Below are 15,583 nucleotides of genomic sequence, written 5' to 3' on the forward strand. Positions count from 1 at the left end.
AATTAATAAATATAACGAAGAGCAAACCTACTATTAAAAAAATTTACCATTTTGAAATAATAAACTTCTTTTGGATAAAAGCTCTACAACATAACTCAATCTAAGGCATGGATCCCATGAGGGGGGCTACAAGTCTATTTTTCCAGTACAGGAGGTCACATAAGATTTTTTTTAAAGGAGCTACATGATTAACTAGAATCTTTTTTCTTCATAATAGGAGACCTATTTTTTAGGAAGCATATGAAAATGGGGTGGGGTTGAAAATAGCCCCACTAGCTTAGGGAAAAATCTAGCCATTTGTAAAAAATTGACAGTTTAAAACTAAAAGAAGACTTTATCATAAAATAAATTTTAGAAAGTTTTTCCTTAAATTCCGAAGCTAAAACTTTAAAGTGAAACAAATTACAAAATCCATAGGATTTCACCTTACAAATTTCCTAAAAAATTACTTCCAAAACAAATAATATTTATTTTATCACTATATTTTAAAAATTAAAAATTTACAAAATTTAAAAATACATCTAAAATCTTTTTAGTTATGTAAGATTGATTTTTTTTTTTAAATACTATATTAAACATCTACTTAGGTTGTACCCTATTTACTATTAATTTTTTGGTTTTTGGTTCTAAAATTTTAGACATTTTTGTCTTTATCATTCTTAATTCAATGCAATATCCTCCATGTTCTAGTTATTGTGTTTTAGATTTCATAAATTAAAGTAAAGTATTATAGTTAAGTATGCTTTTGGAAAAAAATTATTAATTTTATTAGTATTAATATTGATTTTTATTTAAATATTTATATAAAACTATTAAATCAATTATTGGAATATTTTTATAAAAGTATTGACTCAATTGTACATTTTTTTATTGTTAAAGTAAATGAGTAATAGAACAATAGATATGAATACTTTGGACCACATTTTGAAATAATCACTTTTTTAGATATAAATCCTACAATGTTTTTATCACTTATTGAAAAGTGAAAACAATAGCTATTACAAGTTGAGTTGCATAAGAAGATAACAATGAAATTGTGTCACTAATTCAAAGACAACAAAAAAGTTAAAATCTATAAACTATAATGACTTAATGTACACTACCTATTAGAAATTCAAAAACAAATTCCATTTGCATATTCATTGAATACTACATTTAAGTGTAAGATCTTGGTTATTAATTCATATAGACCGTTCGAAAATTAAATCTTACAAAATGAATAGATAATATATTAACAAGTACCATTGGCTAGTGTCAATCTTTATAGTATTTTGAAAATTTGAAACTTACAACAATATAAAAATAATAAAAATAATAATCTATTTTAATATCTAAAATAAAATAATTATTTTTCATATTATATACTTCATTAAAATATATTTTATTAAACTTATTATTAATTTATCTAATAATACGAAAAATTATTTCGCGTTATATATTGACAATAATTTAAATTGAATTTCTCTATCTTCCATTCTAATTAAAATACTTAAATTTCATTAAAAAAAATTACTTCCAAAACAAATAATATTTATTTTATCGCTATATTTTAAAAATTAAAAATTGACAAAATTAAAAAATATATCTAAATTCTGTTTAGTTATGTAAGATTGATATATTTTTAAAATATTATATTAAACGTTAAGAATATACAACAATACAAACATCATAATAATATTTTTTTTTTATAAAGAATATCATGATAATAATATAATAAACTTAACAAGAAATGCAAGTTTAAGTTTGACAATACAAGGTTTCACACGCCTCTGTTACATCTGTATGCCTTTGTCACATCTATGCAAGTCAGAAATAGAGAGGAATGTGGAAGATCTGACACTTATCTCAGCATGTCAGGAATGCATCCAACCGGTGCAAATATGTTGCACTGTAGCCGCTGCCTTGAGTAAAGGAGGGCAGGGGACAGAAGCAAATGGACAACTCAACTAGTAAATGGTTGGGGGTGTCATAGCCTACTTGGCTCTTGTATATGTTATTAAAATATTTCATCCAATTACTAAATAAAATCTGATTAAATAATTAATTGATATATCTATTTAATAGAAAATGCATAGTAATCAGAACAATTGAAAAATCTGTTTTACTTAATCAAAAACAATTGTGCAAATTTATTAGTACCAAATAAAATATGATTATTGAGGCACTTGTGCATAGGTGTTGGATGAATTATGCAAAAAATTAGGTGGTCAAAGTGAATGGTTATAACAACAATTGGGAATGTGTATGGGATGTCAACTCAAACTGACAATTCTTTGCCCTTGTTTCAATGAATATCTCAAAGTTTATCATAACTACGAGAAGTCCAACAATAGCTCTAAGCACTAAAGTCACAACATTTTTCTTTGTCAAGATCCAATGTACCATTTAAGAGCTAAGGGTGTAGAAAGTTAGCTTTAGAAACTATTAGTCACAAAATTAGTTGGTTAAAACTATAAAAACATCAATTGTAATTCATAGAATGTGTCTAATTGAAATATATGTTTATAAATTTATATGTTTGCATTAACTTTATGATTGAGAACTTATATTCTTCAAAGAGAGATCACAATTTCAATTCAAATAATAAAAAAGTCGAAAATATGTTAACATCATATTATATATTACACCAAAAAACATCTCCCTTATTAAAATATGATTACAAATATTCAACTTTAATAATTATTTATATTTAAAAAGCCCTCCAAATTGGTGGATAAACATAGATAAAAACGCTTAATTCCACGTGTGCTTACTATATTTTTAAAACATGACAATATATTTCTAATATTCAATTAATGATAATTAAAAATACATCCAAAAAATACTTCCTAAATACATTTAAAAATAAAACTAAATAACCACAGACCAAATAACAAGACAGAAAACAGTTTTAAATTATAATATATTTACTATTATTTTACATTATTTAATTATCATTTGGATCAAAAATTATTTAATTATTTCATGTAACTAGTAATAATAATGTAATTATAATGTCTTTGGATCAAAAATTATTTAAAATGTCTCCTCATCTTTGTCGGATCCCAATTTGTCATTAACAGAGATTCGATGTATTTGGAGATAATCCATAACTGTTAACAGCTTTAAAAAATAAAATATTTAATATTTAACAAGAAGAACAAACAGGCCACATGACATGATTAATTGAAAGGGCTTTCAAATTTTACAATGCCGACTCTGAATTTTTATTTTAAATTCTGAATAAATTTTTAATTTACAAATAATGTAGTAAGTTATTATAATTATATAATAAATGAATGAAAAGTATAAACATAGTAAAATAAATTTGTAAAAATTTCATATAATAAATAAAATAGAAATGTATATATATTATATAAAAATAATAATGATTATTTTATATTATTAAATAAAATATTAGATTGTCTATAATACATTTTGGACAATATTAATAAATATAAATGTTATATTTATCTTTTGTAAATTTCTAATTTGTCATAATTCTAAATGCTTTATTCAAAGTTTTCATTTTTGGAGGTATAGTTTGAATTTATTTAGAGTACTTGCTTTTTAACATAGAAGTTTTTATTTCCATCAACTCTGGTGGCCCCTACCTATTATGTAATATAAAATAAAATAACATATGCTTATGATAAGTATTATAAAATCACGTGTGTGTACTATTAAGTAAAATCTTAAATTGCATGTTTCCAATTCCATCCTTTTATAGTTTATCTTCTATTCATTCTCCAAATCTTATGTGCAAAAATTAGAAATTAGTATTACTAATTTTATTTACAAAATATCAATTTGAATATTTATTTCCACAAATTGCTCCTTAAAAATTTCAATAGTAAGCCTTAACCAAAATAAGCTAAAGAGTTATAAAAAAATGTGTCTGAAGCATATAAGTATACTATAAGAACCTCTTTTCTTTGAATAATCTAAATTTTAAGTGTACCGCAAATGTGTTAGGTATTGTGACATAAAAACATGTTACATGAAATATAGACCAAGTTGACTCATAATAGCTAGTTGAAAGAAGAGATTTAAATTAAAATCAAATTTTAAAAAATTTTGATCCAAAGAGAATCATTATAATGATCCTCAATATTGACGTGCATTATCACTAGAAAATAATAAATAACAATAAGATCCACTACCTTATGACCTCTTTTACATATCATATTAATTAAAGTTTAAACAAAGCTTTAATACAATACAAGGCTTTTTAATAATTCATAATTTAAATGATAAGCTCCTTTAAATAAAATTTTAAATTTTCTTGTATAGATTCTAAAATTCCATAAAAGTTTAAAACATATTTCAGTATTTAAATATTTTAATTTTTTCTTTAACACATTTTTCATAAATTCAAGTTGATTGATTTTTCCCAAAATTATAATATTTTATATTTTGTTTTTCTAATAGTTTTAATATGATTCATATAAAATTACAACTTTATATCGAGTTAAAATGTCATTTTCTTATTCAAATACATTTTCCTAAGATTGGATGAGTTTTTAATTTGTCAAGGCTTTTATAGATATGTTTACCATTTCATTAATTTTGTTTAATTTTTTTTTTTTTTTTTTCAAAATCAAAAGATTGTTTTGTTTTTTTGTAAAATTCTCATAAGTTTAAATTAGTATATTTGTAAATTTAAATAATCTTTCATCTACATTTACATTTATTTTACCATAATATTTAATATAGTAACTATGTACTTAATGTTTATAATATAATCATTGTCAAAAAAATTTGATATTAAATATTATAATTATAATTAAAGTTTCCCCAAATACTAGTCACTACGTGGCATTTGTGTTAAGAGTCTTCATCAAGATCTACCAAAAACCAAATTGAAAATGGCCTCTTGAGAAAAAAGTTAACTTATAATTCTATTTTAAGAAGTCATAATAGGTATGGATGAATGAAAAAGTGGGGTCCAAATATAACTACAAATGATGTGTTCTTTCAACTTCAATGTCTTAAAAATCAAATATTTAAAATTAGAAAATTAATCGACAACTAAAGTCTCCGTAAACAAGCATACAAGACAAAAAAATAAAAATTAGTCACCTCACATGGAGGTTTTTCGGCAGAACATGAAAAGTTGAGCAGGGAATAAATGACAAGCCTAAAACATGGCAAGTGAGCCCACTGAAACGAAAAGAAAAGAAAGGTAGTCTTGGTAGCAAGTGAAGAAATGATGTAGTTTGAAAAGGACTCCAAATGAGTTGAATTCTATGCCTATTGTATTTAGTGGGGCACAAGTTGTTGAGCATGTCTTTCTTGAAGCCACATTGATTTGGATCTAACTGGTTTATTAAGGTCATGAAGCGTAAAACAAGTCAAACAGTTGTCATTATATATGATTGGATTCCAACTAGACTATATAATAGGCCAACAAAAATGTACAAGAGAACAACATAGACATACAAGCCAAGTAAGGATCATGGATTTAGAGTTGTTTGTTGGGAAATAGTTTAGAGAGAGGAGGAAGAATAAAGAACAAAATTTTTCATTGAGTAAAGGCATCAGCTACTGTGCAACATATTTACACCAAGCCACTGCTCGTCTACATCCCTTGGGCTGCCTGTCCTTCGCTGACAAAACAACTAGCCAAATAAATCATGCTGTGCAAAATGGTTAGTGAGTGAAATAAAAATAACTCTTTTGTGAACTTTAATCATTTTTAAAACTACAATATGTTTTATATTATATGATTTAATTAGATGCGCATAGAAAATCGGATGTTAATATTTTAGTTTGCTAAAATTTGTAAAAAATTAAACATGATTTAAAAATTATAAATAATAATTAATATATTTTTAAATAAAAATAATTAATATATTATTTTAATAATATTTTTTTAAAGCAATAGGCAAGAGCCTACAACAGAATGGTAAATTGTGAGCCTCTTATTTGAGAGGTCTTGGGTTCGACTCTACACAAGCTTAATATTAATAATAATTGATCACATCACACAATAATAATTGATCACATCACATAATAATAGTGAATATTGGCTTCAGCCTCTTATCGATAAATTAAAAAAAAAAAAATTGTTGGAGCAATCATGTATCTTTAAAGTTTAGGTCACCTTATAATTTAAAATAATTTTTATTTAGTTTTCATGAATCTTTTAGATTTTTCTTTTAATTATAAAGTTCTGAAAGAAAAAATATATTATTTCCATGTTCAATTATTTTTAACTTTAATTTGATCTTTCATCCATTTTACAAAATGTTCTAATAATAAATATATAAAAAAATACTTTTACATTTAAGTTTTGTTTTAATTCTAAATTGTTTATTCATAAATATCTATTTTCTATATTATTCATAACATTTTATATAATTTTCTCTTTATTTTATGGTTACAATTAAGATTACATTAAGGTTCAAGGTTGAAGAGTTACAATTAAAAGGTTAATTATAATTAGAGTTATAATTTTGATTCAATTCAAGTGAGTGTTAAGGTAAGGATAATGGTTTACAAAATGTTTTAACAACAATTAATACAAAACAAATACTTTAATTTTACTTTTACATTTAAATCTTATAAAAAATATTTTAATTTTACTTTTAATTGAGCTTTTGTTTTAGTTCTAAATTGCAATATATAATTAGTTTTAAAGTGTTCATAAATTTATCTTTTATATTATTCATAATATTTTGAATTAATTTTCTTTTTCTTTCATAGTTGGGACTATGAATAGATTAGAGTTTAAAAGTTACAATTAAAGGGTTAATCATAGTATTATAATTAGGGTTACAATTTTTATTAGAGTTAGTGTTAGGGTAAGGATTCAGGTTACATTAAGAAGTCTGATTAGTTTTGGGCCCATTTGGTTGTAGGCATAGGAATGAAGAATGGGAGTGAATATTGGGAATAGGAATGGCTATTCCAATAAGAACTATTTGTTGGAATGGGTATAAGCTCATTTTAGAGGTAAAATGGGAATATGTATTCCTATTCCCTATTCCAATTGACGAACCAAACGAAAAATAGAAAATGTATTCCAAATTTTCTAATCCTATTCCAGAAGCTAAATGGGCCCTTTGTGATTAAAGTTAGAGGTTTTAATATGACTAAGATTAGGATAATGGGTTAGGGTTGTGTTTACAATTTGAACTAAGAGTTTGTATTAAAAAATACACCTAGTTTATTATATCTCTTAGGCATACCTATTGCTAGTTTAAGTTATGATTTCAACAAAATTTCTATGTTAATACTTACATTTAATGATTTGAATTTTATTCAAGTTTTTATATATTGAAATATTATTGATATTACATTTTTTTTCTATTAATTATTATTAAAGCATAGATACAACAAGTTCAATAATATTAAGGATGATCACACCAATAAAATACAAGGTTATGTCAATGGGTCCTTGGTCTACTGGTGGTAAAGTGGAATGAGTCACAAAGAGCCCATCATGGATCAAGTAATCAGGCGCCCTTGCTGATTTTGCCTAATATGAAAATTTATATTACATAATGTCTAATATATCTAATCAATTAAAAAATATTTTAAATATTAATTATTTTTATATGATATAATAGTAAAGTTAAATAAGGTCTAAGAACTTATTATTCAATAAATTATTTAAAACTAAATAATATATTTTTATCTTAATTCAAAATTTTAAAAATCATTTATAATTTTTACTTAAAATATTTAAAATAACATATAAAAATATTAACTTATGACTCAATCCAATTAAACCATATAGTTTTAAAATATATATTTTTTATCTTAATTCATCTATAATTTTTACTTAAAATATTTAAAATAACCGCTGATCATGTTCATTGTCATGTTCAGCATGGTCAATTATGCATTTTACATTATGACCTGGTAGCATTTCATCCTCGAAATTTTCATTCTCTAAATTTTCAATTCCGTCATTATCATTTTCAATTGGTACATTTTCATTTGCCAACTGCACATATTCATTATCTGACTCTATGATTTCACCTTCGACTAATTCATTGTCAACTTGACTAACATTTAACATACCTTTTCTTTTCCTTCGATGTTCTAATTTGTCCCTTTCCCTATATGCCACAATGTCTTCATTGGATACCTTCCTTTTGCATTTAGCCTTTCGACGACTGCTGCTCCCCATTCAGATGACAATATCGAACACCTACCGTTATATTATCAAACTTTTTTCAATTGGTTGGGCCCCCAAATGTGAGTTCTTCTAAAACCTATGAAAAAGACCCACAAAAAGCGATGTTGTCAGGTTTGCAATGATAGGGAATATTTTGGGAAAATCATGCCAATAATATCGGATATTCAATACTGGCGGCATAAAAATATTGGAGGGAAAAAAAAATTTGTGAGTTATATGACTAATTTGAGTTATAAAATATATAAATATTATATATATATATATATATATATGAAATTAAATTAAATTATTATTATTATTTAATATAATAATGTAACTATTAATATATAATAATATTATGTTATTATTATTATAATCTATAAATATAATATATATTAGTATATTATATTATTATTATTTTTACTATATTATTAATAACGTAATATATTATATATATGTTATTAATATACATTATTATTATTATCATCTATAAATTATAATCTATAATATATTATTATTATTATGACCTATGTTATTAATCTATATATATATATATATATATATATATATGATTATTACACTATATTATTATTATTTTTACTATATTATTATATTTTTAATATATTATTTTTATTGGAATCGTTTATATGACCTATGACCCCTTTCGACACATTCCATGATGACATATATCTCTAGGGCTCCTACGACCGTTAGGGACATATTATAATCATTTATATTAGTTGAAGGTGGTCATAGGTCTTTCGACACATTTCATGACGACATATGTCTCTAGGGGTCTTAGGACCCTTAAGGACATATTATAATCATTTATATGGGTCGAATGGTGCCATAGGATGATCTATGGACCCTTTCAACACATTTTATGACGACATATGTCTTTAGGGGTCCTAGAACCCCTAGGACCCCTAGGGACATACTAGAATCGTTTATACGGGTTGAAGGGGGTCACAGGATGACCTATGATTCCTTTCAACACATTCAATGATGACATATGTCCCTACAGGTCTCCCCTAGGGACATATTAGAATCGTTTATATGGGTCGACGATGGTCATAGGATGACCTATGACCCCTTTCGACACATTCCATGATGACATATGTATCAAGGGGTCCTTGGACACCTAGGGACATATTAGAATCGTTTATATGGGTGAAGGGGGTAATAGGATGACCTATGACCCTTTTTGACACATTCCATGATGACATATGTCTCTAGGGGTCCTAGGACCCCCAAGGACATATTATAATCATTTATATGGGTCAAAAGGGGCCATAAGTCATCCTATGGCCCCTTTCGAGACATTCCATGATGACATATGTCTCTAGGGGTCCTAGAACCCCTAGGGACATATTAGAATCGTTTATATGGGTTAAACGGGGCCAGAGGATGACATATGACCCCTTTCACTACATTTCATGACGACATATGTCTAAAGGGGTCTTAGGATCCATAGGGACATATTAGAATTGTTTATATGGGACGAAGGGGGTCATAGGATGACCTATGACCCCTTTTGACACATTCTATGATGAGATATGTCGCTAGGGGTCCTCGAACCCCTAGTGACATATTAGAATCATTTATATGGGATGAAAGGGGTCATAGGATGACTTATGACCCCTTTCAACAAATTCCATGATGACATATGTCTCTAGGGTTCTTAGGACCCCTAGGAACATATTAGAATTGTTTATATAGGTGGAAGGGGGTCACAAGATGACCTCTGACCACTTTCGACACATTTCATGATGACATATGTCTTAAGGGGTCTTAGGACCCCTAGGAACATAATAGAATCATTTATATGGGCTGAAGGGGGTCATAGGATGACCTATGACCCTTTTCGACACATTCCATGATGACATATGTCTCTAGGGGTCCTACGACCCCTAGCGACATATTAGAATTGTTTATATGGGTCGAAGGGGGTCATAGGATGACCTATTACCCCTTTCAAAACATTCCATGATGACATATTTCTCTAGGGGTCCTACGATCCCTAGGGACATTAGAATCATTTATATGGGTTGAAGGGGGTCATAGGATGACCTCTGACCCCTTTCAATAGATTCTATGATGACATATCACTCAAGGGGTCCTAGGACCCCTAGGGACATATTAGAATCATTTTTATGGGTCGAAGGGGGTCACAGGATGACCTCTGACCCCTTGCGACACATTCCATAATGACATGTCTCTAGGGGTCATACGACCCCTAGGGACAAATTATAATTGTTTATATGGGTCAAAAGGGGCCATAAGATGACCTATGACCCCTTTTGACACATTTTATGATGACATATGTCTCTAGGGGTCCTTGGACCCCTAGGGACATATTAGAATCATTTATATGGGTTGAAGGGGGCCACATGATGACCTATGACCCCTTTCGACACATTCCATGATGACATATGTCGCTAGGGATCCTACGACCCCTAGGGACATATTAGAATTGAATTTATATGGGTCGAAGGGGGTGACAGAATGATCTATGACCCTTTTCTACACATTCCATGATGACATATGTCTCAAGCGATCCTAGGAACTCCAGAGAATATTCAAATCTTTTATATGGGTCGAAGGGGGTCACAGGATGACCTCTGACCCCTCTTGACACATTTCATGATGACATATGTCTCTAGGTGTCCTAGGACCCCTAGGGACATATTATAATCATTTATATGGGTCAAAAGGAGCCACAGGATGACCTATGAACCCTTTTGAGACATTCCATGACAACATATGTTTCTAGGTGTCCTAGGACCCCTAGGGACATATTATAATAGTTTATATGGGTCAAACGGGGAAAGAGGATGACCCATGACCTCTTTCAACACATTCCATGATGACATATGTCTCAAGGGGTCTTAGGACCCCTACAGACATATTATAATCATTTATATGGGTCGAAGGAGGTCACAGGATCACCTATGACCCCTTTCAACACATTCCATGATAACATATGTCGCTAGCGGTCCTACAACCCCTAGGGACATATTAGAATTGTTGATATGGGTTGAAAGTGGTCACAAGATAACCTTTGACCCCTTTTCTATGCATTCCATGATGACATATGTCTCTAGGGTTCCTAGGACAAATAGGGACATATTAGAATCATTTATATGGGTTGAAGGAGGTAATGAGATGACCTATGACCCCTTTCAACACTTTTCACGATGACATATCTCTTAAGGGGTCCTAGGACCACTAGGGACATATTAGAATCATTTCTATGGGTTGAAGGGGGTTATAGGATGACCTCTGACCCCTTTTGACACATTCCATGATGACATATGTCTCTAGGGGTCCTATGACCCATAGCGACATATTAAAATCATTTACATGGGATGAAGGGGGTCATAGGTTGACCTATGACCCCTTTCGACACATTCCATGATGACATATGTCTCTAGGGGTCTTAGGACCCCTAAGGACATATTATAATCATTTATATGGGTTGAACGGGGCCATAAGATGACCTATGATGCCTTTCGACACATTTTATGCTAAAATATGTCTTTAAGGGTCCTAGGACACCTAGGGACATATTAGAATCATTTATATGGGTTGAAGGGGGTCACAGTATGACCTATGACCCCTTTCGACACATTCCATGACAACATATGTCTTTAGGGTTCCTACGACCCTTAGGGACATATTAGAATCATTTATATGGGTTGAAGGGGGTCACATGATGACCTATGACCCCTTTCAACACATTCCATGATGACATATGTTTCAAGGGGTTCGAGGACCTCTAGGAACATATTATAATCATTTATATGGGTCAAAGGGGGTCATAGGATGACCTATAACCCCTTTTGACAAATTTCATGACAACATATGTCTCTAGGGGTCCTATGACTCCTAGGGACATAATATAATCATTTATATGGGTCAAAGGGGGCCATAGGATGACCTATGACCCCTTTCAACACATTTGATGACAACATATGTCTCTAGGGGTCTTAGGACCCCTAAGGACATATTATAATCATTTATATGGGTCGAACAGGGCCATAGGATGACTTATGACCTCTTTCGACACATTTTATGATGACATATGTCTCTAGTAGTCCTAGGACCCCTAGGGACATATTAGAATCGTTTATATGGGTCGAAGGTGACTTATGACCCCTTTTGAAACATTCTATGGCAACATATGTCTCTAGGGGTCCTATGACCCTTAGGGACATATTAGAATCATTTATATGGGTCGAAGGGGGTCATAGGTCCTTTCGAGACATTCCTTGATGACATATGTCTCTAGTGGTCTTAAAACCCCTAAGAACATATTATAATCATTTATATGGGTAAAAAGGGTTGATAGGATGACCTATGACCCCTTTCAACATATTTTATGATGACATATGTCTCTAGGGGTCTTAGGACCCCTAGGGACATATTATAATCATTTGTATGGATCAAACCCTTTCGACACATTCCATGATGCCATATGTCTCAAAAGGTCCTAAGACCCCTAGGAACATATTAGAATCATTTATATGGGTCGAAGAGGGTCATAAGATGACCTATGACCCCTTTTGACACATTCCATGATGACATATGTCCCGAGGGATCCTAGGACCCCTAGGGACAAATTAGAATCATTTATATGGGTTGAAGGGGGTCACACGATGACCTATGACCCCTTTCAACACATTCCATGACAACATATGTCTTTAGGGGTCCTAGGACCCCTAGGGACATATTAGAATCCTTTATATGGGTCAAAGTGGGTGACAAGATGACCTATGACCCCTTTCGACACATTCCATGATGACATATGTCTCTAGGGGTCTTAGGACCCCTAGGGACATATTAGAATCATTTATATGGGTTGCTAGGACAAATTGTTGAAAATTCCTGCAAGTGATCGGATATCCAATTTCAAAACGGATATTCGATTTGGATTCAGATATCTGATTAGGCTCAGTATTTACCAATCCTATTCGATCAACCCAAAAAAGTGTTTGAGAAGGGTTTCACTGACACTCAGGCTTTGGGTAGCCATCTGACAATGTTATTTTCATCAAAATTGAATGAAAGGAAAAGGGTTTTTTTTATAACACTCTCAAGATTCCATTGGTATAGTTGCTGTCAAATTCTGAGTTCGATAAGTATTTATTAGTTAATTTTCAATGAAGATGATTGCAAAGTGCTGATTGACATATTGATTGAAAAATAGCTGTAACTTTCAAACGATATAACATTTTTTAAATCCAAAAGTTGCATCACATTCTATGATTCACCTAGTATAAGAATTTTTTTAAAAAAAAAAATTGGTAAATTTTTTTTATTAGTTAAGGTGGTCAGACATGGGATTTTTTTTCAAAAAAGTTTTAGTAGAAAATTCATATTTAATTATTTATTTGGAATAAAAATAGAAAAAAAAAAGCATCACATTCGGGCATGAGTGTACTTTTTATATCTATAATTATATTAAAAAAATATTATCATTCGATTTTAATTAAGGTGGTCAGACATCCACCTACTTTTTATTTTTGCCCTAAAATTTTCATAGTACTGCATTAAAATCCAAACTTCTGACCAATCAAATTTTTTTTTCTCCAGATAAGGCCTAGTAGTTTAGAAACTACATTCAATTTCCTACAAATTATTTTCTTACAACTTTTTGATATAAAGTCCATAACCACTTTAAAATTATGTGTCAAGTTGACATAACCTTGATTTGTTGGTTTTTCACTCCCACTTAAGGCCATAGTTTGGTTGACCATGATCCTGCACATACCCTTTTACATGATATTTGTATTGTTCAAACCCGAAATGTGGCCAACATCAATTTATGGTTTTCAAACTATATGCTTTCATAAACAGTTCAGTTGATCTCATATGTTTTGATCACTAAAGCCTTCCATTTACTACTTGCATCCAATTGGAAAGAAAGAAAGTATTGATTTAAAAGCAAGCAGTAGTTTTGAGAGACCCTGAGTTAGTTCAGTTTGTGTTCTTCGAGGACTGCATAAAGATAGTCAGTGTAATTCTACAATTATCTTCTTTATCTGTCAACCTACCAATGTCTTCATTTAGCAAGAAGGCAATAGTGGAACATAGGCCTATGTAATAGTGAGTGAGTTTCCACTATCCATGCGAATTTTCGAATTACTGCTTCTAGAATTGATTGTGTGGGAATTTTGTGATGAAAAAAATCTCACACAATCAAATTCCAGATGTAGTACTTAAAAAATTCAGGAACTCTAATTGATGTTAAAATAATTTTATCCACACATTTATTATGTTTAGGATATTTGTTAATATTATTATGAATTTAAACTTTGTTCATAAATATTAATGACTTTAGTTAAATTTCTATAATCAATTGATCACCTTGACATGAAAATATTTGGAACAATAAGATATATTTAATTTAGTTTAGATGTTTAATTACTAAAGATTAATGTAGATTTTTTTCTTAAATTTGTATGTTTTACATATACTTCTATTCACAAAATGGCAGGCAATGAGCCAGTTAAACCCCCCTTCACCCACTATTATTAAAATTTCAACTGATGAATCTAAGGAAACTAATCCATCAACAATTCCAACCTTCATGTTTGTGAATTCGAGAGGTCTACCTGCAACTAATATTATGTCACTTGCAGATATGATTCAGAACAATTGTGAAGAAATACACGACTCCATACTAGATAATAGTCTGTATTCAAATAATGTGCAACCTATTGAGATTACAACCATTGAAAATGTGCATGAAACATTTCATAGTCTTTGCAAAAAAATTGAGGCACTTTCTAATCTTTTAAAGGATTTGTACTACGACCACTATTACAATGAAGGAAATGTTGCAATGATTAAATGTACCTTCCAAAGGCTTTTCTAACTTTATTTAGTGACAACATTATATCTACCTCATAATAAGTTCGAGAATATCTTGACAACTAGAAGCATGTGAGAAACCATATTTTGTGTTAGTTGTCATAGGTTTCAACATTCCCTCTTATAATAAGCTTGTCAATATCTTGACAAATGAATATCTACCTCAAAATAAGTTAGAGAATATCTCAACAACTGGAAGCATGTGAGAAACCATATTTTGTGTTAGTTGTCACAGGTTTCAACATTCTCTCTTACAATAAGCTTGTCAATATCTCAACAATTGAGACCTGTTTACTATGGGTTTTGTAAACATCCCTATCTCCTTTGTCAATGTTTGCATATCTCAATCAAGTTTAGTGAATTTTATAGACATTGTTATCTATTGTATCAATGTTGAGTTATCTCAATTATTCATGAAAAATGTTGATTGACATTCATCAAAAAACAAGTCCTATTCTCAAAACATGATAAACATATATTCTATTGTATACCTGAGCTTTTGTTAAAAAATGACAACATAGATATGATTTAGTTATTCATAAGGAGGTGACTGAAATGACACTTAACTACATCCTCAACACCATTAGAAATGCTTATAAG

Source organism: Cupressus sempervirens, chromosome 1 (assembly GCF_028749045.1).
Source record: "Cupressus sempervirens isolate cs-2001-9-10 chromosome 1, ASM2874904v1, whole genome shotgun sequence".
Taxonomy (NCBI): domain Eukaryota; kingdom Viridiplantae; phylum Streptophyta; class Pinopsida; order Cupressales; family Cupressaceae; genus Cupressus; species Cupressus sempervirens.